We start from the raw sequence: 23,605 nt of genomic DNA on the forward strand, positions 1-23,605 counted from the left end.
AACGTGTAGGTGGCAGATAGCATCTGTAAGAAATACGAAACTAAACCGCCTACCAATTGGAAGGACACAACATTCGATAGCGTACGTCTTTCGAATCAAACATCATCTCAAGATCTATAAACGAATCGAAGTTTGGCACCATGGTGGTGTTTGGGAACGGTGCGTTCTCGTTCATATTTAAGTGCTTACTTCTTGCAGTCATTTTAACGTATCGAGCCTATAATACCCCCAACTGTAGCACAACTGTCGCCTTTCGACAGTTTGCTTTCCGTCCGGCCGCCATACACGGAAGCGATCTGATAGGGCCTGGCTCCATCGCCAACAGCAGGAGCCTCTGGCCTCACAATTCAGCTACGAAGAACGTGGTTTGCTCTTCGAAAGAAACTTGAAAGCGACATCAGCGATGAGGTCATCGAAGGTGACAAATAAATGTAGCGAATCCTGATAATCGCGTCGTTCCAGTAGTCGTTATACTTAATGCACAGGACATTTCTCATTTGCATTAGACAACGCTACATGACGATTCGGTGCTTATTTCTGCAGTAAGTAAGTGGGCCCATTACTTTCCTCCGATCGGATACCGACGTGGACGGATGCCATCATTAAATGATTCACGAGTGGGAGCTTGGTCAGCTGCACTGCAGCAGGGCGTTACAGCGTGAACACCAGCCACAGTACGATGCGTTTTCGAATCGACAAACGACTTCTTTCCGTAAGGACTAGCGAGGGACGCAGTTTCCGATGCGTCGGACGAGGTGGCCGAGTGGTTAAGGCGTTGGACTGCTAATCCAATGTGCTCTGCACGCGTGGGTTCGAATCCCATCCTCGTCGAAGAATTTTACCTTAAGCACCCATTTCGGATCACGCCTTGTACATGCGAAACGCCACTCAGTAGTAGCAATGGAACGTGTAGGTGGCAGATAGCATCTGTAAGAAATACGAAACTAAACCGCCTACCAATTAGAAGGACACAACATTCGATACCGTACGTCTTTCGAATCAAACATCATCTCAAGATCTATAAACGAATCGAAGTTTGGCGCCATGGTGGTGTTTGGGAACGGTGCGTTCTCATTCATATTTAAGTGCTTACTTCTTGCAGTCATTTTAACGTATCGAGCCTAAAATCCCCCCAACTGTAGCACAACTGTCGCCTTTCGACAGTTTGCTTTCCGTCCGGCCGCCATACACGGAAGCGATCTGATAGGGCCTGGCTCCATCGCCAACAGCAGGAGCCTCTGGCCTCACAATTCAGCTACGAAGAACGTGGTTTGCTCTTCGAAAGAAACTTGAAAGCGACATCAGCGATGAGGTCATCGAAGGTGACAAATAAATGTAGCGAATCCTGATAATCGCGTCGTTCCAGTAGTCGTTATACTTAATGCACAGGACATTTCTCATTTGCATTAGACAACGCTACATGACGATTCGGTGCTTATTTCTGCAGTAAGTAAGTGGGCCCATTACTTTCCTCCGATCGGATACCGACGTGGACGGATGCCATCATTAAATGATTCACGAGTGGGAGCTTGGTCAGCTGCACTGCAGCAGGGCGTTACAGCGTGAACACCAGCCACAGTACGATGCGTTTTCGAATCGACAAACGACTTCTTTCCGTAAGGACTAGCGAGGGACGCAGTTTCCGATGCGTCGGACGAGGTGGCCGAGTGGTTAAGGCGTTGGACTGCTAATCCAATGTGCTCTGCACGCGTGGGTTCGAATCCCATCCTCGTCGAAGAATTTTACCTTAAGCACCCATTTCGGATCACGCCTTGTACATGCGAAACGCCACTCAGTAGTAGCAATGGAACGTGTAGGTGGCAGATAGCATCTGTAATAAATACGAAACTAAACCGCCTACCAATTGGAAGGACACAACATTCGATAGCGTACGTCTTTCGAATCAAACATCATCTCAAGATCTATAAACGAATCGAAGTTTGGCACCATGGTGGTGTTTGGGAACGGTGCGTTCTCGTTCATATTTAAGTGCTTACTTCTTGCAGTCATTTTAACGTATCGAGCCTATAATACCCCCAACCCGTCCGGCCGCCATACACGGAAGCGATCTGATAGGGCCTGGCTCCATCGCCAACAGCAGGAGCCTCTGGCCTCACAATTCAGCTACGAAGAACGTGGTTTGCTCTTCGAAAGAAACTTGAAAGCGACATCAGCGATGAGGTCATCGAAGGTGACAAATAAATGTAGCGAATCCTGATAATCGCGTCGTTCCAGTAGTCGTTATACTTAATGCACAGGACATTTCTCATTTGCATTAGACAACGCTACATGACGATTCGGTGCTTATTTCTGCAGTAAGTAAGTGGGCCCATTACTTTCCTCCGATCGGATACCGACGTGGACGGATGCCATCATTAAATGATTCACGAGTGGGAGCTTGGTCAGCTGCACTGCAGCAGGGCGTTACAGCGTGAACACCAGCCACAGTACGATGCGTTTTCGAATCGACAAACGACTTCTTTCCGTAAGGACTAGCGAGGGACGCAGTTTCCGATGCGTCGGACGAGGTGGCCGAGTGGTTAAGGCGTTGGACTGCTAATCCAATGTGCTCTGCACGCGTGGGTTCGAATCCCATCCTCGTCGAAGAATTTTACCTTAAGCACCCATTTCGGATCACGCCTTGTACATGCGAAACGCCACTCAGTAGTAGCAATGGAACGTGTAGGTGGCAGATAGCATCTGTAAGAAATACGAAACTAAACCGCCTACCAATTGGAAGGACACAACATTCGATACCGTAGGTCTTTCGAATCAAACATCATCTCAAGTTCTATAAACGAATCGAAGTTTGGCGCCATGGTGGTGTTTGGGAACGGTGCGTTCTCGTTCATATTTAAGTGCTTACTTCTTGCAGTCATTTTAACGTATCGAGCCTAAAATCCCCCCAACTGTAGCACAACTGTCGCCTTTCGACAGTTTGCTTTCCGTCCGGCCGCCATACACGGAAGCGATCTGATAGGGCCTGGCTCCATCGCCAACAGCAGGAGCCTCTGGCCTCACAATTCAGCTACGAAGAACGTGGTTTGCTCTTCGAAAGAAACTTGAAAGCGACATCAGCGATGAGGTCATCGAAGGTGACAAATAAATGTAGCGAATCCTGATAATCGCGTCGTTCCAGTAGTCGTTATACTTAATGCACAGGACATTTCTCATTTGCATTAGACAACGCTACATGACGATTCGGTGCTTATTTCTGCAGTAAGTAAGTGGGCCCATTACTTTCCTCCGATCGGATACCGACGTGGATGGATGCCATCATTAAATGATTCACGAGTGGGAGCTTGGTCAGCTGCACTGCAGCAGGGCGTTACAGCGTGAACACCAGCCACAGTACGATGCGTTTTCGAATCGACAAACGACTTCTTTCCGTAAGGACTAGCGAGGGACGCAGTTTCCGATGCGTCGGACGAGGTGGCCGAGTGGTTAAGGCGTTGGACTGCTAATCCAATGTGCTCTGCACGCGTGGGTTCGAATCCCATCCTCGTCGAAGAATTTTACCTTAAGCACCCATTTCGGATCACGCCTTGTACATGCGAAACGCCACTCAGTAGTAGCAATGGAACGTGTAGGTGGCAGATAGCATCTGTAAGAAATACGAAACTAAACCGCCTACCAATTAGAAGGACACAACATTCGATACCGTACGTCTTTCGAATCAAACATCATCTCAAGATCTATAAACGAATCGAAGTTTGGCGCCATGGTGGTGTTTGGGAACGGTGCGTTCTCATTCATATTTAAGTGCTTACTTCTTGCAGTCATTTTAACGTATCGAGCCTAAAATCCCCCCAACTGTAGCACAACTGTCGCCTTTCGACAGTTTGCTTTCCGTCCGGCCGCCATACACGGAAGCGATCTGATAGGGCCTGGCTCCATCGCCAACAGCAGGAGCCTCTGGCCTCACAATTCAGCTACGAAGAACGTGGTTTGCTCTTCGAAAGAAACTTGAAAGCGACATCAGCGATGAGGTCATCGAAGGTGACAAATAAATGTAGCGAATCCTGATAATCGCGTCGTTCCAGTAGTCGTTATACTTAATGCACAGGACATTTCTCATTTGCATTAGACAACGCTACATGACGATTCGGTGCTTATTTCTGCAGTAAGTAAGTGGGCCCATTACTTTCCTCCGATCGGATACCGACGTGGACGGATGCCATCATTAAATGATTCACGAGTGGGAGCTTGGTCAGCTGCACTGCAGCAGGGCGTTACAGCGTGAACACCAGCCACAGTACGATGCGTTTTCGAATCGACAAACGACTTCTTTCCGTAAGGACTAGCGAGGGACGCAGTTTCCGATGCGTCGGACGAGGTGGCCGAGTGGTTAAGGCGTTGGACTGCTAATCCAATGTGCTCTGCACGCGTGGGTTCGAATCCCATCCTCGTCGAAGAATTTTACCTTAAGCACCCATTTCGGATCACGCCTTGTACATGCGAAACGCCACTCAGTAGTAGCAATGGAACGTGTAGGTGGCAGATAGCATCTGTAATAAATACGAAACTAAACCGCCTACCAATTGGAAGGACACAACATTCGATAGCGTACGTCTTTCGAATCAAACATCATCTCAAGATCTATAAACGAATCGAAGTTTGGCACCATGGTGGTGTTTGGGAACGGTGCGTTCTCGTTCATATTTAAGTGCTTACTTCTTGCAGTCATTTTAACGTATCGAGCCTATAATACCCCCAACCCGTCCGGCCGCCATACACGGAAGCGATCTGATAGGGCCTGGCTCCATCGCCAACAGCAGGAGCCTCTGGCCTCACAATTCAGCTACGAAGAACGTGGTTTGCTCTTCGAAAGAAACTTGAAAGCGACATCAGCGATGAGGTCATCGAAGGTGACAAATAAATGTAGCGAATCCTGATAATCGCGTCGTTCCAGTAGTCGTTATACTTAATGCACAGGACATTTCTCATTTGCATTAGACAACGCTACATGACGATTCGGTGCTTATTTCTGCAGTAAGTAAGTGGGCCCATTACTTTCCTCCGATCGGATACCGACGTGGACGGATGCCATCATTAAATGATTCACGAGTGGGAGCTTGGTCAGCTGCACTGCAGCAGGGCGTTACAGCGTGAACACCAGCCACAGTACGATGCGTTTTCGAATCGACAAACGACTTCTTTCCGTAAGGACTAGCGAGGGACGCAGTTTCCGATGCGTCGGACGAGGTGGCCGAGTGGTTAAGGCGTTGGACTGCTAATCCAATGTGCTCTGCACGCGTGGGTTCGAATCCCATCCTCGTCGAAGAATTTTACCTTAAGCACCCATTTCGGATCACGCCTTGTACATGCGAAACGCCACTCAGTAGTAGCAATGGAACGTGTAGGTGGCAGATAGCATCTGTAAGAAATACGAAACTAAACCGCCTACCAATTGGAAGGACACAACATTCGATACCGTAGGTCTTTCGAATCAAACATCATCTCAAGTTCTATAAACGAATCGAAGTTTGGCGCCATGGTGGTGTTTGGGAACGGTGCGTTCTCGTTCATATTTAAGTGCTTACTTCTTGCAGTCATTTTAACGTATCGAGCCTAAAATCCCCCCAACTGTAGCACAACTGTCGCCTTTCGACAGTTTGCTTTCCGTCCGGCCGCCATACACGGAAGCGATCTGATAGGGCCTGGCTCCATCGCCAACAGCAGGAGCCTCTGGCCTCACAATTCAGCTACGAAGAACGTGGTTTGCTCTTCGAAAGAAACTTGAAAGCGACATCAGCGATGAGGTCATCGAAGGTGACAAATAAATGTAGCGAATCCTGATAATCGCGTCGTTCCAGTAGTCGTTATACTTAATGCACAGGACATTTCTCATTTGCATTAGACAACGCTACATGACGATTCGGTGCTTATTTCTGCAGTAAGTAAGTGGGCCCATTACTTTCCTCCGATCGGATACCGACGTGGACGGATGCCATCATTAAATGATTCACGAGTGGGAGCTTGGTCAGCTGCACTGCAGCAGGGCGTTACAGCGTGAACACCAGCCACAGTACGATGCGTTTTCGAATCGACAAACGACTTCTTTCCGTAAGGACTAGCGAGGGACGCAGTTTCCGATGCGTCGGACGAGGTGGCCGAGTGGTTAAGGCGTTGGACTGCTAATCCAATGTGCTCTGCACGCGTGGGTTCGAATCCCATCCTCGTCGAAGAATTTTACCTTAAGCACCCATTTCGGATCACGCCTTGTACATGCGAAACGCCACTCAGTAGTAGCAATGGAACGTGTAGGTGGCAGATAGCATCTGTAAGAAATACGAAACTAAACCGCCTACCAATTGGAAGGACACAACATTCGATAGCGTACGTCTTTCGAATCAAACATCATCTCAAGATCTATAAACGAATCGAAGTTTGGCACCATGGTGGTGTTTGGGAACGGTGCGTTCTCGTTCATATTTAAGTGCTTACTTCTTGCAGTCATTTTAACGTATCGAGCCTATAATACCCCCAACTGTAGCACAACTGTCGCCTTTCGACAGTTTGCTTTCCGTCCGGCCGCCATACACGGAAGCGATCTGATAGGGCCTGGCTCCATCGCCAACAGCAGGAGCCTCTGGCCTCACAATTCAGCTACGAAGAACGTGGTTTGCTCTTCGAAAGAAACTTGAAAGCGACATCAGCGATGAGGTCATCGAAGGTGACAAATAAATGTAGCGAATCCTGATAATCGCGTCGTTCCAGTAGTCGTTATACTTAATGCACAGGACATTTCTCATTTGCATTAGACAACGCTACATGACGATTCGGTGCTTATTTCTGCAGTAAGTAAGTGGGCCCATTACTTTCCTCCGATCGGATACCGACGTGGACGGATGCCATCATTAAATGATTCACGAGTGGGAGCTTGGTCAGCTGCACTGCAGCAGGGCGTTACAGCGTGAACACCAGCCACAGTACGATGCGTTTTCGAATCGACAAACGACTTCTTTCCGTAAGGACTAGCGAGGGACGCAGTTTCCGATGCGTCGGACGAGGTGGCCGAGTGGTTAAGGCGTTGGACTGCTAATCCAATGTGCTCTGCACGCGTGGGTTCGAATCCCATCCTCGTCGAAGAATTTTACCTTAAGCACCCATTTCGGATCACGCCTTGTACATGCGAAACGCCACTCAGTAGTAGCAATGGAACGTGTAGGTGGCAGATAGCATCTGTAAGAAATACGAAACTAAACCGCCTACCAATTAGAAGGACACAACATTCGATACCGTACGTCTTTCGAATCAAACATCATCTCAAGATCTATAAACGAATCGAAGTTTGGCGCCATGGTGGTGTTTGGGAACGGTGCGTTCTTATTCATATTTAAGTGCTTACTTCTTGCAGTCCTTTTTACGTATCGAGCCTATAATACCCCCAACTGTAGCACAACTGTCGCCTTTCGACAGTTTGCTTTCCGTCCGGCCGCCATACACGGAAGCGATCTGATAGGGCCTGGCTCCATCGCCAACAGCAGGAGCCTCTGGCCTCACAATTCAGCTACGAAGAACGTGGTTTGCTCTTCGAAAGAAACTTGAAAGCGACATCAGCGATGAGGTCATCGAAGGTGACAAATAAATGTAGCGAATCCTGATAATCGCGTCGTTCCAGTAGTCGTTATACTTAATGCACAGGACATTTCTCATTTGCATTAGACAACGCTACATGACGATTCGGTGCTTATTTCTGCAGTAAGTAAGTGGGCCCATTACTTTCCTCCGATCGGATACCGACGTGGACGGATGCCATCATTAAATGATTCACGAGTGGGAGCTTGGTCAGCTGCACTGCAGCAGGGCGTTACAGCGTGAACACCAGCCACAGTACGATGCGTTTTCGAATCGACAAACGACTTCTTTCCGTAAGGACTAGCGAGGGACGCAGTTTCCGATGCGTCGGACGAGGTGGCCGAGTGGTTAAGGCGTTGGACTGCTAATCCAATGTGCTCTGCACGCGTGGGTTCGAATCCCATCCTCGTCGAAGAATTTTACCTTAAGCACCCATTTCGGATCACGCCTTGTACATGCGAAACGCCACTCAGTAGTAGCAATGGAACGTGTAGGTGGCAGATAGCATCTGTAAGAAATACGAAACTAAACCGCCTACCAATTAGAAGGACACAACATTCGATACCGTACGTCTTTCGAATCAAACATCATCTCAAGATCTATAAACGAATCGAAGTTTGGCGCCATGGTGGTGTTTGGGAACGGTGCGTTCTCATTCATATTTAAGTGCTTACTTCTTGCAGTCATTTTAACGTATCGAGCCTAAAATCCCCCCAACTGTAGCACAACTGTCGCCTTTCGACAGTTTGCTTTCCGTCCGGCCGCCATACACGGAAGCGATCTGATAGGGCCTGGCTCCATCGCCAACAGCAGGAGCCTCTGGCCTCACAATTCAGCTACGAAGAACGTGGTTTGCTCTTCGAAAGAAACTTGAAAGCGACATCAGCGATGAGGTCATCGAAGGTGACAAATAAATGTAGCGAATCCTGATAATCGCGTCGTTCCAGTAGTCGTTATACTTAATGCACAGGACATTTCTCATTTGCATTAGACAACGCTACATGACGATTCGGTGCTTATTTCTGCAGTAAGTAAGTGGGCCCATTACTTTCCTCCGATCGGATACCGACGTGGACGGATGCCATCATTAAATGATTCACGAGTGGGAGCTTGGTCAGCTGCACTGCAGCAGGGCGTTACAGCGTGAACACCAGCCACAGTACGATGCGTTTTCGAATCGACAAACGACTTCTTTCCGTAAGGACTAGCGAGGGACGCAGTTTCCGATGCGTCGGACGAGGTGGCCGAGTGGTTAAGGCGTTGGACTGCTAATCCAATGTGCTCTGCACGCGTGGGTTCGAATCCCATCCTCGTCGAAGAATTTTACCTTAAGCACCCATTTCGGATCACGCCTTGTACATGCGAAACGCCACTCAGTAGTAGCAATGGAACGTGTAGGTGGCAGATAGCATCTGTAAGAAATACGAAACTAAACCGCCTACCAATTGGAAGGACACAACATTCGATACCGTAGGTCTTTCGAATCAAACATCATCTCAAGTTCTATAAACGAATCGAAGTTTGGCGCCATGGTGGTGTTTGGGAACGGTGCGTTCTCGTTCATATTTAAGTGCTTACTTCTTGCAGTCATTTTAACGTATCGAGCCTATAATACCCCCAACTGTAGCACAACTGTCGTCTTTCGACAGTTGGCTTTCCGTCCGGCCGCCATACACGGAAGCGATCTGATAGGGCCTGGCTCCATCGCCAACAGCAGGAGCCTCTGGCCTCACAATTCAGCTACGAAGAACGTGGTTTGCTCTTCGAAAGAAACTTGAAAGCGACATCAGCGATGAGGTCATCGAAGGTGACAAATAAATGTAGCGAATCCTGATAATCGCGTCGTTCCAGTAGTCGTTATACTTAATGCACAGGACATTTCTCATTTGCATTAGACGACGCTACATGACGATTCGGTGCTTATTTCTGCAGTAAGTAAGTGGGCCCATTACTTTCCTCCGATCGGATACCGACGTGGACGGATGCCATCATTAAATGATTCACGAGTGGGAGCTTGGTCAGCTGCACTGCAGCAGGGCGTTACAGCGTGAACACCAGCCACAGTACGATGCGTTTTCGAATCGAAAAACGACTTCTTTCCGTAAGGACTAGCGAGGAACGCAGTTTCCGATGCGTCGGACGAGGTGGCCGAGTGGTTAAGGCGTTGGACTGCTAATCCAATGTGCTCTGCACGCGTGGGTTCGAATCCCATCCTCGTCGAAGAATTTTACCTTAAGCACCCATTTCGGATCACGCCTTGTACATGCGAAAACGCCACTCAGTAGTAGCAATGGAACGTGTAGGTGGCAGATAGCATCTGTAAGAAATACGAAACTAAACCGCCTACCAATTGGAAGGACACAACATTCGATAGCGTACGTCTTTCGAATCAAACATCATCTCAAGATCTATAAACGAATCGAAGTTTGGCACCATGGTGGTGTTTGGGAACGGTGCGTTCTCGTTCATATTTAAGTGCTTACTTCTTGCAGTCATTTTAACGTATCGAGCCTATAATACCCCCAACTGTAGCACAACTGTCGCCTTTCGACAGTTTGCTTTCCGTCCGGCCGCCATACACGGAAGCGATCTGATAGGGCCTGGCTCCATCGCCAACAGCAGGAGCCTCTGGCCTCACAATTCAGCTACGAAGAACGTGGTTTGCTCTTCGAAAGAAACTTGAAAGCGACATCAGCGATGAGGTCATCGAAGGTGACAAATAAATGTAGCGAATCCTGATAATCGCGTCGTTCCAGTAGTCGTTATACTTAATGCACAGGACATTTCTCATTTGCATTAGACAACGCTACATGACGATTCGGTGCTTATTTCTGCAGTAAGTAAGTGGGCCCATTACTTTCCTCCGATCGGATACCGACGTGGACGGATGCCATCATTAAATGATTCACGAGTGGGAGCTTGGTCAGCTGCACTGCAGCAGGGCGTTACAGCGTGAACACCAGCCACAGTACGATGCGTTTTCGAATCGACAAACGACTTCTTTCCGTAAGGACTAGCGAGGGACGCAGTTTCCGATGCGTCGGACGAGGTGGCCGAGTGGTTAAGGCGTTGGACTGCTAATCCAATGTGCTCTGCACGCGTGGGTTCGAATCCCATCCTCGTCGAAGAATTTTACCTTAAGCACCCATTTCGGATCACGCCTTGTACATGCGAAAACGCCACTCAGTAGTAGCAATGGAACGTGTAGGTGGCAGATAGCATCTGTAAGAAATACGAAACTAAACCGCCTACCAATTGGAAGGACACAACATTCGATACCGTACGTCTTTCGAATCAAACATCATCTCAAGATCTATAAACGAATCGAAGTTTGGCACCATGGTGGTGTTTGGGAACGGTGCGTTCTCGTTCATATTTAAGTGCTTACTTCTTGCAGTCATTTTAACGTATCGAGCCTATAATACCCCCAACTGTAGCACAACTGTCGCCTTTCGACAGTTTGCTTTCCGTCCGGCCGCCATACACGGAAGCGATCTGATAGGGCCTGGCTCCATCGCCAACAGCAGGAGCCTCTGGCCTCACAATTCAGCTACGAAGAACGTGGTTTGCTCTTCGAAAGAAACTTGAAAGCGACATCAGCGATGAGGTCATCGAAGGTGACAAATAAATGTAGCGAATCCTGATAATCGCGTCGTTCCAGTAGTCGTTATACTTAATGCACAGGACATTTCTCATTTGCATTAGACAACGCTACATGACGATTCGGTGCTTATTTCTGCAGTAAGTAAGTGGGCCCATTACTTTCCTCCGATCGGATACCGACGTGGACGGATGCCATCATTAAATGATTCACGAGTGGGAGCTTGGTCAGCTGCACTGCAGCAGGGCGTTACAGCGTGAACACCAGCCACAGTACGATGCGTTTTCGAATCGACAAACGACTTCTTTCCGTAAGGACTACCAAGGGACGCAGTTTCCGATGCGTCGGACGAGGTGGCCGAGTGGTTAAGGCGTTGGACTGCTAATCCAATGTGCTCTGCACGCGTGGGTTCGAATCCCATCCTCGTCGAAGAATTTTACCTTAAGCACCCATTTCGGATCACGCCTTGTACATGCGAAACGCCACTCAGTAGTAGCAATGGAACGTGTAGGTGGCAGATAGCATCTGTAAGAAATACGAAACTAAACCGCCTACCAATTGGAAGGACACAACATTCGATAGCGTACGTCTTTCGAATTAAACATCATCTCAAGATCTATAAACGAATCGAAGTTTGGCACCATGGTGGTGTTTGGGAACGGTGCGTTCTCGTTCATATTTAAGTGCTTACTTCTTGCAGTCATTTTAACGTATCGAGCCTATAATACCCCCAACTGTAGCACAACTGTCGTCTTTCGACAGTTGGCTTTCCGTCCGGCCGCCATACACGGAAGCGATCTGATAGGGCCTGGCTCCATCGCCAACAGCAGGAGCCTCTGGCCTCACAATTCAGCTACGAAGAACGTGGTTTGCTCTTCGAAAGAAACTTGAAAGCGACATCAGCGATGAGGTCATCGAAGGTGACAAATAAATGTAGCGAATCCTGATAATCGCGTCGTTCCAGTAGTCGTTATACTTAATGCACAGGACATTTCTCATTTGCATTAGACGACGCTACATGACGATTCGGTGCTTATTTCTGCAGTAAGTAAGTGGGCCCATTACTTTCCTCCGATCGGATACCGACGTGGACGGATGCCATCATTAAATGATTCACGAGTGGGAGCTTGGTCAGCTGCACTGCAGCAGGGCGTTACAGCGTGAACACCAGCCACAGTACGATGCGTTTTCGAATCGAAAAACGACTTCTTTCCGTAAGGACTAGCGAGGAACGCAGTTTCCGATGCGTCGGACGAGGTGGCCGAGTGGTTAAGGCGTTGGACTGCTAATCCAATGTGCTCTGCACGCGTGGGTTCGAATCCCATCCTCGTCGAAGAATTTTACCTTAAGCACCCATTTCGGATCACGCCTTGTACATGCGAAAACGCCACTCAGTAGTAGCAATGGAACGTGTAGGTGGCAGATAGCATCTGTAAGAAATACGAAACTAAACCGCCTACCAATTGGAAGGACACAACATTCGATAGCGTACGTCTTTCGAATCAAACATCATCTCAAGATCTATAAACGAATCGAAGTTTGGCACCATGGTGGTGTTTGGGAACGGTGCGTTCTCGTTCATATTTAAGTGCTTACTTCTTGCAGTCATTTTAACGTATCGAGCCTATAATACCCCCAACTGTAGCACAACTGTCGCCTTTCGACAGTTTGCTTTCCGTCCGGCCGCCATACACGGAAGCGATCTGATAGGGCCTGGCTCCATCGCCAACAGCAGGAGCCTCTGGCCTCACAATTCAGCTACGAAGAACGTGGTTTGCTCTTCGAAAGAAACTTGAAAGCGACATCAGCGATGAGGTCATCGAAGGTGACAAATAAATGTAGCGAATCCTGATAATCGCGTCGTTCCAGTAGTCGTTATACTTAATGCACAGGACATTTCTCATTTGCATTAGACAACGCTACATGACGATTCGGTGCTTATTTCTGCAGTAAGTAAGTGGGCCCATTACTTTCCTCCGATCGGATACCGACGTGGACGGATGCCATCATTAAATGATTCACGAGTGGGAGCTTGGTCAGCTGCACTGCAGCAGGGCGTTACAGCGTGAACACCAGCCACAGTACGATGCGTTTTCGAATCGACAAACGACTTCTTTCCGTAAGGACTACCAAGGGACGCAGTTTCCGATGCGTCGGACGAGGTGGCCGAGTGGTTAAGGCGTTGGACTGCTAATCCAATGTGCTCTGCACGCGTGGGTTCGAATCCCATCCTCGTCGAAGAATTTTACCTTAAGCACCCATTTCGGATCACGCCTTGTACATGCGAAACGCCACTCAGTAGTAGCAATGGAACGTGTAGGTGGCAGATAGCATCTGTAAGAAATACGAAACTAAACCGCCTACCAATTGGAAGGACACAACATTCGATAGCGTACGTCTTTCGAATTAAACATCATCTCAAGATCTATAAACGAATCGAAGTTTGGCACCATGGTGGTGTTTGGGAACGGTGCGTTCTCGTTCATATTTAAGTGCTTACTTCTTGCAGTCATTTTAACGTATCGAGCCTATAATACCCCCAACTGTAGCACAACTGTCGTCTTTCGACAGTTGGCTTTCCGTCCGGCCGCCATACACGGAAGCGATCTGATAGGGCCTGGCTCCATCGCCAACAGCAGGAGCCTCTGGCCTCACAATTCAGCTACGAAGAACGTGGTTTGCTCTTCGAAAGAAACTTGAAAGCGACATCAGCGATGAGGTCATCGAAGGTGACAAATAAATGTAGCGAATCCTGATAATCGCGTCGTTCCAGTAGTCGTTATACTTAATGCACAGGACATTTCTCATTTGCATTAGACAACGCTACATGACGATTCGGTGCTTATTTCTGCAGTAAGTAAGTGGGCCCATTACTTTCCTCCGATCGGATACCGACGTGGACGGATGCCATCATTAAATGATTCACGAGTGGGAGCTTGGTCAGCTGCACTGCAGCAGGGCGTTACAGCGTGAACACCAGCCACAGTACGATGCGTTTTCGAATCGACAAACGACTTCTTTCCGTAAGGACTAGCGAGGGACGCAGTTTCCGATGCGTCGGACGAGGTGGCCGAGTGGTTAAGGCGTTGGACTGCTAATCCAATGTGCTCTGCACGCGTGGGTTCGAATCCCATCCTCGTCGAAGAATTTTACCTTAAGCACCCATTTCGGATCACGCCTTGTACATGCGAAACGCCACTCAGTAGTAGCAATGGAACGTGTAGGTGGCAGATAGCATCTGTAAGAAATACGAAACTAAACCGCCTACCAATTGGAAGGACACAACATTCGATAGCGTACGTCTTTCGAATCAAACATCATCTCAAGATCTATAAACGAATCGAAGTTTGGCACCATGGTGGTGTTTGGGAACGGTGCGTTCTCGTTCATATTTAAGTGCTTACTTCTTGCAGTCATTTTAACGTATCGAGCCTATAATACCCCCAACTGTAGCACAACTGTCGCCTTTCGACAGTTTGCTTTCCGTCCGGCCGCCATACACGGAAGCGATCTGATAGGGCCTGGCTCCATCGCCAACAGCAGGAGCCTCTGGCCTCACAATTCAGCTACGAAGAACGTGGTTTGCTCTTCGAAAGAAACTTGAAAGCGACATCAGCGATGAGGTCATCGAAGGTGACAAATAAATGTAGCGAATCCTGATAATCGCGTCGTTCCAGTAGTCGTTATACTTAATGCACAGGACATTTCTCATTTGCATTAGACAACGCTACATGACGATTCGGTGCTTATTTCTGCAGTAAGTAAGTGGGCCCATTACTTTCCTCCGATCGGATACCGACGTGGACGGATGCCATCATTAAATGATTCACGAGTGGGAGCTTGGTCAGCTGCACTGCAGCAGGGCGTTACAGCGTGAACACCAGCCACAGTACGATGCGTTTTCGAATCGACAAACGACTTCTTTCCGTAAGGACTAGCGAGGGACGCAGTTTCCGATGCGTCGGACGAGGTGGCCGAGTGGTTAAGGCGTTGGACTGCTAATCCAATGTGCTCTGCACGCGTGGGTTCGAATCCCATCCTCGTCGAAGAATTTTACCTTAAGCACCCATTTCGGATCACGCCTTGTACATGCGAAACGCCACTCAGTAGTAGCAATGGAACGTGTAGGTGGCAGATAGCATCTGTAAGAAATACGAAACTAAACCGCCTACCAATTAGAAGGACACAACATTCGATACCGTACGTCTTTCGAATCAAACATCATCTCAAGATCTATAAACGAATCGAAGTTTGGCGCCATGGTGGTGTTTGGGAACGGTGCGTTCTCATTCATATTTAAGTGCTTACTTCTTGCAGTCATTTTAACGTATCGAGCCTAAAATCCCCCCAACTGTAGCACAACTGTCGCCTTTCGACAGTTTGCTTTCCGTCCGGCCGCCATACACGGAAGCGATCTGATAGGGCCTGGCTCCATCGCCAACAGCAGGAGCCTCTGGCCTCACAATTCAGCTACGAAGAACGTGGTTTGCTCTTCGAAAGAAACTTGAAAGCGACATCAGCGATGAGGTCATCGAAGGTGACAAATAAATGTAGCGAATCCTGATAATCGCGTCGTTCCAGTAGTCGTTATACTTAATGCACAGGACATTTCTCATTTGCATTAGACAACGCTACATGACGATTCGGTGCTTATTTCTGCAGTAAGTAAGTGGGCCCATTACTTTCCTCCGATCGGATACCGACGTGGACGGATGCCATCATTAAATGATTCACGAGTGGGAGCTTGGTCAGCTGCACTGCAGCAGGGCGTTACAGCGTGAACACCAGCCACAGTACGATGCGTTTTCGAATCGACAAACGACTTCTTTCCGTAAGGACTACCAAGGGACGCAGTTTCCGATGCGTCGGACGAGGTGGCCGAGTGGTTAAGGCGTTGGACTGCTAATCCAATGTGCTCTGCACGCGTGGGTTCGAATCCCATCCTCGTCGAAGAATTTTACCTTAAGCACCCATTTCGGATCACGCCTTGTACATGCGAAACGCCACTCAGTAGTAGCAATGGAACGTGTAGGTGGCAGATAGCATCTGTAAGAAATACGAAACTAAACCGCCTACCAATTGGAAGGACACAACATTCGATAGCGTACGTCTTTCGAATTAAACATCATCTCAAGATCTATAAACGAATCGAAGTTTGGCACCATGGTGGTGTTTGGGAACGGTGCGTTCTCGTTCATATTTAAGTGCTTACTTCTTGCAGTCATTTTAACGTATCGAGCCTATAATACCCCCAACTGTAGCACAACTGTCGTCTTTCGACAGTTGGCTTTCCGTCCGGCCGCCATACACGGAAGCGATCTGATAGGGCCTGGCTCCATCGCCAACAGCAGGAGCCTCTGGCCTCACAATTCAGCTACGAAGAACGTGGTTTGCTCTTCGAAAGAAACTTGAAAGCGACATCAGCGATGAGGTCATCGAAGGTGACAAATAAATGTAGCGAATCCTGATAATCGCGTCGTTCCAGTAGTCGTTATACTTAATGCACAGGACATTTCTCATTTGCATTAGACAACGCTACATGACGATTCGGTGCTTATTTCTGCAGTAAGTAAGTGGGCCCATTACTTTCCTCCGATCGGATACCGACGTGGACGGATGCCATCATTAAATGATTCACGAGTGGGAGCTTGGTCAGCTGCACTGCAGCAGGGCGTTACAGCGTGAACACCAGCCACAGTACGATGCGTTTTCGAATCGACAAACGACTTCTTTCCGTAAGGACTAGCGAGGGACGCAGTTTCCGATGCGTCGGACGAGGTGGCCGAGTGGTTAAGGCGTTGGACTGCTAATCCAATGTGCTCTGCACGCGTGGGTTCGAATCCCATCCTCGTCGAAGAATTTTACCTTAAGCACCCATTTCGGATCACGCCTTGTACATGCGAAACGCCACTCAGTAGTAGCAATGGAACGTGTAGGTGGCAGATAGCATCTGTAAGAAATACGAAACTAAACCGCCTACCAATTGGAAGGACACAACATTCGATAGCGTACGTCTTTCGAATCAAACATCATCTCAAGATCTATAAACGAATCGAAGTTTGGCACCATGGTGGTGTTTGGGAACGGTGCGTTCTCGTTCATATTTAAGTGCTTACTTCTTGCAGTCATTTTAACGTATCGAGCCTATAATACCCCCAACTGTAGCACAACTGTCGCCTTTCGACAGTTTGCTTTCCGTCCGGCCGCCATACACGGAAGCGATCTGATAGGGCCTGGCTCCATCGCCAACAGCAGGAGCCTCTGGCCTCACAATTCAGCTACGAAGAACGTGGTTTGCTCTTCGAAAGAAACTTGAAAGCGACATCAGCGATGAGGTCATCGAAGGTGACAAATAAATGTAGCGAATCCTGATAATCGCGTCGTTCCAGTAGTCGTTATACTTAATGCACAGGACATTTCTCATTTGCATTAGACAACGCTACATGACGATTCGGTGCTTATTTCTGCAGTAAGTAAGTGGGCCCATTACTTTCCTCCGATCGGATACCGACGTGGACGGATGCCATCATTAAATGATTCACGAGTGGGAGCTTGGTCAGCTGCACTGCAGCAGGGCGTTACAGCGTGAACACCAGCCACAGTACGATGCGTTTTCGAATCGACAAACGACTTCTTTCCGTAAGGACTAGCGAGGGACGCAGTTTCCGATGCGTCGGACGAGGTGGCCGAGTGGTTAAGGCGTTGGACTGCTAATCCAATGTGCTCTGCACGCGTGGGTTCGAATCCCATCCTCGTCGAAGAATTTTACCTTAAGCACCCATTTCGGATCACGCCTTGTACATGCGAAACGCCACTCAGTAGTAGCAATGGAACGTGTAGGTGGCAGATAGCATCTGTAAGAAATACGAAACTAAACCGCCTACCAATTAGAAGGACACAACATTCGATACCGTACGTCTTTCGAATCAAACATCATCTCAAGATCTATAAACGAATCGAAGTTTGGCGCCATGGTGGTGTTTGGGAACGGTGCGTTCTCATTCATATTTAAGTGCTTACTTCTTGCAGTCATTTTAACGTATCGAGCCTAAAATCCCCCCAACTGTAGCACAACTGTCGCCTTTCGACAGTTTGCTTTCCGTCCGGCCGCCATACACGGAAGCGATCTGATAGGGCCTGGCTCCATCGCCAACAGCAGGAGCCTCTGGCCTCACAATTCAGCTACGAAGAACGTGGTTTGCTCTTCGAAAGAAACTTGAAAGCGACATCAGCGATGAGGTCATCGAAGGTGACAAATAAATGTAGCGAATCCTGATAATCGCGTCGTTCCAGTAGTCGTTATACTTAATGCACAGGACATTTCTCATTTGCATTAGACAACGCTACATGACGATTCGGTGCTTATTTCTGCAGTAAGTAAGTGGGCCCATTACTTTCCTCCGATCGGATACCGACGTGGACGGATGCCATCATTAAATGATTCACGAGTGGGAGCTTGGTCAGCTGCACTGCAGCAGGGCGTTACAGCGTGAACACCAGCCACAGTACGATGCGTTTTCGAATCGACAAACGACTTCTTTCCGTAAGGACTAGCGAGGGACGCAGTTTCCGATGCGTCGGACGAGGTGGCCGAGTGGTTAAGGCGTTGGACTGCTAATCCAATGTGCTCTGCACGCGTGGGTTCGAATCCCATCCTCGTCGAAGAATTTTACCTTAAGCACCCATTTCGGATCACGCCTTGTACATGCGAAACGCCACTCAGTAGTAGCAATGGAACGTGTAGGTGGCAGATAGCATCTGTAAGAAATACGAAACTAAACCGCCTACCAATTAGAAGGACACAACATTCGATACCGTACGTCTTTCGAATCAAACATCATCTCAAGATCTATAAACGAATCGAAGTTTGGCGCCATGGTGGTGTTTGGGAACGGTGCGTTCTCATTCATATTTAAGTGCTTACTTCTTGCAGTCATTTTAACGTATCGAGCCTAAAATCCCCCCAACTGTAGCACAACTGTCGCCTTTCGACAGTTTGCTTTCCGTCCGGCCGCCATACACGGAAGCGATCTGATAGGGCCTGGCTCCATCGCCAACAGCAGGAGCCTCTGGCCTCACAATTCAGCTACGAAGAACGTGGTTTGCTCTTCGAAAGAAACTTGAAAGCGACATCAGCGATGAGGTCATCGAAGGTGACAAATAAATGTAGCGAATCCTGATAATCGCGTCGTTCCAGTAGTCGTTATACTTAATGCACAGGACATTTCTCATTTGCATTAGACAACGCTACATGACGATTCGGTGCTTATTTCTGCAGTAAGTAAGTGGGCCCATTACTTTCCTCCGATCGGATACCGACGTGGACGGATGCCATCATTAAATGATTCACGAGTGGGAGCTTGGTCAGCTGCACTGCAGCAGGGCGTTACAGCGTGAACACCAGCCACAGTACGATGCGTTTTCGAATCGACAAACGACTTCTTTCCGTAAGGACTACCAAGGGACGCAGTTTCCGATGCGTCGGACGAGGTGGCCGAGTGGTTAAGGCGTTGGACTGCTAATCCAATGTGCTCTGCACGCGTGGGTTCGAATCCCATCCTCGTCGAAGAATTTTACCTTAAGCACCCATTTCGGATCACGCCTTGTACATGCGAAACGCCACTCAGTAGTAGCAATGGAACGTGTAGGTGGCAGATAGCATCTGTAAGAAATACGAAACTAAACCGCCTACCAATTGGAAGGACACAACATTCGATAGCGTACGTCTTTCGAATTAAACATCATCTCAAGATCTATAAACGAATCGAAGTTTGGCACCATGGTGGTGTTTGGGAACGGTGCGTTCTCGTTCATATTTAAGTGCTTACTTCTTGCAGTCATTTTAACGTATCGAGCCTATAATACCCCCAACTGTAGCACAACTGTCGTCTTTCGACAGTTGGCTTTCCGTCCGGCCGCCATACACGGAAGCGATCTGATAGGGCCTGGCTCCATCGCCAACAGCAGGAGCCTCTGGCCTCACAATTCAGCTACGAAGAACGTGGTTTGCTCTTCGAAAGAAACTTGAAAGCGACATCAGCGATGAGGTCATCGAAGGTGACAAATAAATGTAGCGAATCCTGATAATCGCGTCGTTCCAGTAGTCGTTATACTTAATGCACAGGACATTTCTCATTTGCATTAGACAACGCTACATGACGATTCGGTGCTTATTTCTGCAGTAAGTAAGTGGGCCCATTACTTTCCTCCGATCGGATACCGACGTGGACGGATGCCATCATTAAATGATTCACGAGTGGGAGCTTGGTCAGCTGCACTGCAGCAGGGCGTTACAGCGTGAACACCAGCCACAGTACGATGCGTTTTCGAATCGACAAACGACTTCTTTCCGTAAGGACTAGCGAGGGACGCAGTTTCCGATGCGTCGGACGAGGTGGCCGAGTGGTTAAGGCGTTGGACTGCTAATCCAATGTGCTCTGCACGCGTGGGTTCGAATCCCATCCTCGTCGAAGAATTTTACCTTAAGCACCCATTTCGGATCACGCCTTGTACATGCGAAACGCCACTCAGTAGTAGCAATGGAACGTGTAGGTGGCAGATAGCATCTGTAAGAAATACGAAACTAAACCGCCTACCAATTGGAAGGACACAACATTCGATAGCGTACGTCTTTCGAATCAAACATCATCTCAAGATCTATAAACGAATCGAAGTTTGGCACCATGGTGGTGTTTGGGAACGGTGCGTTCTCGTTCATATTTAAGTGCTTACTTCTTGCAGTCATTTTAACGTATCGAGCCTATAATACCCCCAACTGTAGCACAACTGTCGCCTTTCGACAGTTTGCTTTCCGTCCGGCCGCCATACACGGAAGCGATCTGATAGGGCCTGGCTCCATCGCCAACAGCAGGAGCCTCTGGCCTCACAATTCAGCTACGAAGAACGTGGTTTGCTCTTCGAAAGAAACTTGAAAGCGACATCAGCGATGAGGTCATCGAAGGTGACAAATAAATGTAGCGAATCCTGATAATCGCGTCGTTCCAGTAGTCGTTATACTTAATGCACAGGACATTTCTCATTTGCATTAGACAACGCTACATGACGATTCGGTGCTTATTTCTGCAGTAAGTAAGTGGGCCCATTACTTTCCTCCGATCGGATACCGACGTGGACGGATGCCATCATTAAATGATTCACGAGTGGGAGCTTGGTCAGCTGCACTGCAGCAGGGCGTTACAGCGTGAACACCAGCCACAGTACGATGCGTTTTCGAATCGACAAACGACTTCTTTCCGTAAGGACTAGCGAGGGACGCAGTTTCCGATGCGTCGGACGAGGTGGCCGAGTGGTTAAGGCGTTGGACTGCTAATCCAATGTGCTCTGCACGCGTGGGTTCGAATCCCATCCTCGTCGAAGAATTTTACCTTAAGCACCCATTTCGGATCACGCCTTGTACATGCGAAACGCCACTCAGTAGTAGCAATGGAACGTGTAGGTGGCAGATAGCATCTGTAAGAAATACGAAACTAAACCGCCTACCAATTCGAAGGACACAACATTCGATACCGTACGTCTTTCGAATCAAACAGCATCTCAAGATCTATAAACGAATCGAAGTTTGGCGCCATGGTGGTGTTTGGGAACGGTGCGTTCTCATTCATATTTAAGTGCTTACTTCTTGCAGTCATTTTAACGTATCGAGCCTAAAATCCCCCCAACTGTAGCACAACTGTCGCCTTTCGACAGTTTGCTTTCCGTCCGGCCGCCATACACGGAAGCGATCTGATAGGGCCTGGCTCCATCGCCAACAGCAGGAGCCTCTGGCCTCACAATTCAGCTACGAAGAACGTGGTTTGCTCTTCGAAAGAAACTTGAAAGCGACATCAGCGATGAGGTCATCGAAGGTGACAAATAAATGTAGCGAATCCTGATAATCGCGTCGTTCCAGTAGTCGTTATACTTAATGCACAGGACATTTCTCATTTGCATTAGACAACGCTACATGACGATTCGGTGCTTATTTCTGCAGTAAGTAAGTGGGCCCATTACTTTCCTCCGATCGGATACCGACGTGGACGGATGCCATCATTAAATGATTCACGAGTGGGAGCTTGGTCAGCTGCACTGCAGCAGGGCGTTACAGCGTGAACACCAGCCACAGTACGATGCGTTTTCGAATCGACAAACGACTTCTTTCCGTAAGGACTAGCGAGGGACGCAGTTTCCGATGCGTCGGACGAGGTGGCCGAGTGGTTAAGGCGTTGGACTGCTAATCCAATGTGCTCTGCACGCGTGGGTTCGAATCCCATCCTCGTCGAAGAATTTTACCTTAAGCACCCATTTCGGATCACGCCTTGTACATGCGAAACGCCACTCAGTAGTAGCAATGGAACGTGTAGGTGGCAGATAGCATCTGTAAGAAATACGAAACTAAACCGCCTACCAATTGGAAGGACACAACATTCGATAGCGTACGTCTTTCGAATCAAACATCATCTCAAGATCTATAAACGAATCGAAGTTTGGCACCATGGTGGTGTTTGGGAACGGTGCGTTCTCATTCATATTTAAGTGCTTACTTCTTGCAGTAATTTAACGTATCGAGCCTATAATACCCCCAACTGTAGCACAACTGTCGCCTTTCGACAGTTTGCTTTCCGTCCGGCCGCCATACACGGAAGCGATCTGATAGGGCCTGGCTCCATCGCCAACAGCAGGAGCCTCTGGCCTCACAATTCAGCTACGAAGAACGTGGTTTGCTCTTCGAAAGAAACTTGAAAGCGACATCAGCGATGAGGTCATCGAAGGTGACAAATAAATGTAGCGAATCCTGATAATCGCGTCGTTCCAGTAGTCGTTATACTTAATGCACAGGACATTTCTCATTTGCATTAGACAACGCTACATGACGATTCGGTGCTTATTTCTGCAGTAAGTAAGTGGGCCCATTACTTTCCTCCGATCGGATACCGACGTGGACGGATGCCATCATTAAATGATTCACGAGTGGGAGCTTGGTCAGCTGCACTGCAGCAGGGCGTTACAGCGTGAACACCAGCCACAGTACGATGCGTTTTCGAATCGACAAACGACTTCTTTCCGTAAGGACTAGCGAGGGACGCAGTTTCCGATGCGTCGGACGAGGTGGCCGAGTGGTTAAGGCGTTGGACTGCTAATCCAATGTGGTCTGCACGCGTGGGTTCGAATCCCATCCTCGTCGAAGAATTTTACCTTAAGCACCCATTTCGGATCACGCCTTGTACATGCGAAAACGCCACTCAGTAGTAGCAATGGAACGTGTAGGTGGCAGATAGCATCTGTAAGAAATACGAAACTAAACCGCCTACCAATTGGAAGGACACAACATTCGATACCGTACGTCTTTCGAATCAAACATCATCTCAAGATCTATAAACGAATCGAAGTTTGGCACCATGGTGGTGTTTGGGAACGGTGCGTTCT

General features: G+C 48.4%; 26 non-coding genes across 26 annotated transcripts; all 26 read left to right on the forward strand.

Annotated features, from left to right (window-relative positions):
• Positions 1-749: 749 nt before the first annotated feature.
• Positions 750-831, forward strand: Trnas-gcu (transfer RNA serine (anticodon GCU)). Its single transcript has one exon. It is a non-coding gene; the product is annotated as a tRNA-Ser (tRNA).
• An 822-nt stretch (positions 832-1,653) lies between these two features.
• On the forward strand, positions 1,654-1,735 carry Trnas-gcu (transfer RNA serine (anticodon GCU)). Its single transcript has one exon. It is a non-coding gene; the product is annotated as a tRNA-Ser (tRNA).
• Positions 1,736-2,522: 787 nt separating this feature from the next.
• Trnas-gcu (transfer RNA serine (anticodon GCU)) lies at positions 2,523-2,604 on the forward strand. Its single transcript has one exon. It is a non-coding gene; the product is annotated as a tRNA-Ser (tRNA).
• Positions 2,605-3,426: 822 nt separating this feature from the next.
• On the forward strand, positions 3,427-3,508 carry Trnas-gcu (transfer RNA serine (anticodon GCU)). The gene has a single exon. It is a non-coding gene; the product is annotated as a tRNA-Ser (tRNA).
• Positions 3,509-4,330: 822 nt separating this feature from the next.
• Positions 4,331-4,412, forward strand: Trnas-gcu (transfer RNA serine (anticodon GCU)). The gene has a single exon. It is a non-coding gene; the product is annotated as a tRNA-Ser (tRNA).
• Positions 4,413-5,199: 787 nt separating this feature from the next.
• On the forward strand, positions 5,200-5,281 carry Trnas-gcu (transfer RNA serine (anticodon GCU)). The gene has a single exon. It is a non-coding gene; the product is annotated as a tRNA-Ser (tRNA).
• An 822-nt stretch (positions 5,282-6,103) lies between these two features.
• On the forward strand, positions 6,104-6,185 carry Trnas-gcu (transfer RNA serine (anticodon GCU)). Its single transcript has one exon. It is a non-coding gene; the product is annotated as a tRNA-Ser (tRNA).
• Positions 6,186-7,007: 822 nt separating this feature from the next.
• On the forward strand, positions 7,008-7,089 carry Trnas-gcu (transfer RNA serine (anticodon GCU)). The gene has a single exon. It is a non-coding gene; the product is annotated as a tRNA-Ser (tRNA).
• An 822-nt stretch (positions 7,090-7,911) lies between these two features.
• On the forward strand, positions 7,912-7,993 carry Trnas-gcu (transfer RNA serine (anticodon GCU)). Its single transcript has one exon. It is a non-coding gene; the product is annotated as a tRNA-Ser (tRNA).
• Positions 7,994-8,815: 822 nt separating this feature from the next.
• Trnas-gcu (transfer RNA serine (anticodon GCU)) lies at positions 8,816-8,897 on the forward strand. Its single transcript has one exon. It is a non-coding gene; the product is annotated as a tRNA-Ser (tRNA).
• An 822-nt stretch (positions 8,898-9,719) lies between these two features.
• Trnas-gcu (transfer RNA serine (anticodon GCU)) lies at positions 9,720-9,801 on the forward strand. Its single transcript has one exon. It is a non-coding gene; the product is annotated as a tRNA-Ser (tRNA).
• An 823-nt stretch (positions 9,802-10,624) lies between these two features.
• On the forward strand, positions 10,625-10,706 carry Trnas-gcu (transfer RNA serine (anticodon GCU)). The gene has a single exon. It is a non-coding gene; the product is annotated as a tRNA-Ser (tRNA).
• An 823-nt stretch (positions 10,707-11,529) lies between these two features.
• On the forward strand, positions 11,530-11,611 carry Trnas-gcu (transfer RNA serine (anticodon GCU)). The gene has a single exon. It is a non-coding gene; the product is annotated as a tRNA-Ser (tRNA).
• An 822-nt stretch (positions 11,612-12,433) lies between these two features.
• Positions 12,434-12,515, forward strand: Trnas-gcu (transfer RNA serine (anticodon GCU)). Its single transcript has one exon. It is a non-coding gene; the product is annotated as a tRNA-Ser (tRNA).
• Positions 12,516-13,338: 823 nt separating this feature from the next.
• Positions 13,339-13,420, forward strand: Trnas-gcu (transfer RNA serine (anticodon GCU)). The gene has a single exon. It is a non-coding gene; the product is annotated as a tRNA-Ser (tRNA).
• An 822-nt stretch (positions 13,421-14,242) lies between these two features.
• Trnas-gcu (transfer RNA serine (anticodon GCU)) lies at positions 14,243-14,324 on the forward strand. Its single transcript has one exon. It is a non-coding gene; the product is annotated as a tRNA-Ser (tRNA).
• An 822-nt stretch (positions 14,325-15,146) lies between these two features.
• On the forward strand, positions 15,147-15,228 carry Trnas-gcu (transfer RNA serine (anticodon GCU)). Its single transcript has one exon. It is a non-coding gene; the product is annotated as a tRNA-Ser (tRNA).
• An 822-nt stretch (positions 15,229-16,050) lies between these two features.
• On the forward strand, positions 16,051-16,132 carry Trnas-gcu (transfer RNA serine (anticodon GCU)). The gene has a single exon. It is a non-coding gene; the product is annotated as a tRNA-Ser (tRNA).
• Positions 16,133-16,954: 822 nt separating this feature from the next.
• Trnas-gcu (transfer RNA serine (anticodon GCU)) lies at positions 16,955-17,036 on the forward strand. Its single transcript has one exon. It is a non-coding gene; the product is annotated as a tRNA-Ser (tRNA).
• Positions 17,037-17,858: 822 nt separating this feature from the next.
• Positions 17,859-17,940, forward strand: Trnas-gcu (transfer RNA serine (anticodon GCU)). The gene has a single exon. It is a non-coding gene; the product is annotated as a tRNA-Ser (tRNA).
• An 822-nt stretch (positions 17,941-18,762) lies between these two features.
• On the forward strand, positions 18,763-18,844 carry Trnas-gcu (transfer RNA serine (anticodon GCU)). The gene has a single exon. It is a non-coding gene; the product is annotated as a tRNA-Ser (tRNA).
• Positions 18,845-19,666: 822 nt separating this feature from the next.
• Positions 19,667-19,748, forward strand: Trnas-gcu (transfer RNA serine (anticodon GCU)). The gene has a single exon. It is a non-coding gene; the product is annotated as a tRNA-Ser (tRNA).
• An 822-nt stretch (positions 19,749-20,570) lies between these two features.
• Positions 20,571-20,652, forward strand: Trnas-gcu (transfer RNA serine (anticodon GCU)). The gene has a single exon. It is a non-coding gene; the product is annotated as a tRNA-Ser (tRNA).
• Positions 20,653-21,474: 822 nt separating this feature from the next.
• Positions 21,475-21,556, forward strand: Trnas-gcu (transfer RNA serine (anticodon GCU)). Its single transcript has one exon. It is a non-coding gene; the product is annotated as a tRNA-Ser (tRNA).
• Positions 21,557-22,378: 822 nt separating this feature from the next.
• Trnas-gcu (transfer RNA serine (anticodon GCU)) lies at positions 22,379-22,460 on the forward strand. Its single transcript has one exon. It is a non-coding gene; the product is annotated as a tRNA-Ser (tRNA).
• An 821-nt stretch (positions 22,461-23,281) lies between these two features.
• On the forward strand, positions 23,282-23,363 carry Trnas-gcu (transfer RNA serine (anticodon GCU)). The gene has a single exon. It is a non-coding gene; the product is annotated as a tRNA-Ser (tRNA).
• Positions 23,364-23,605: the final 242 nt, after the last annotated feature.

Source organism: Schistocerca serialis, chromosome 2 (genome assembly GCF_023864345.2).
Source record: "Schistocerca serialis cubense isolate TAMUIC-IGC-003099 chromosome 2, iqSchSeri2.2, whole genome shotgun sequence".
Taxonomy (NCBI): domain Eukaryota; kingdom Metazoa; phylum Arthropoda; class Insecta; order Orthoptera; family Acrididae; genus Schistocerca; species Schistocerca serialis.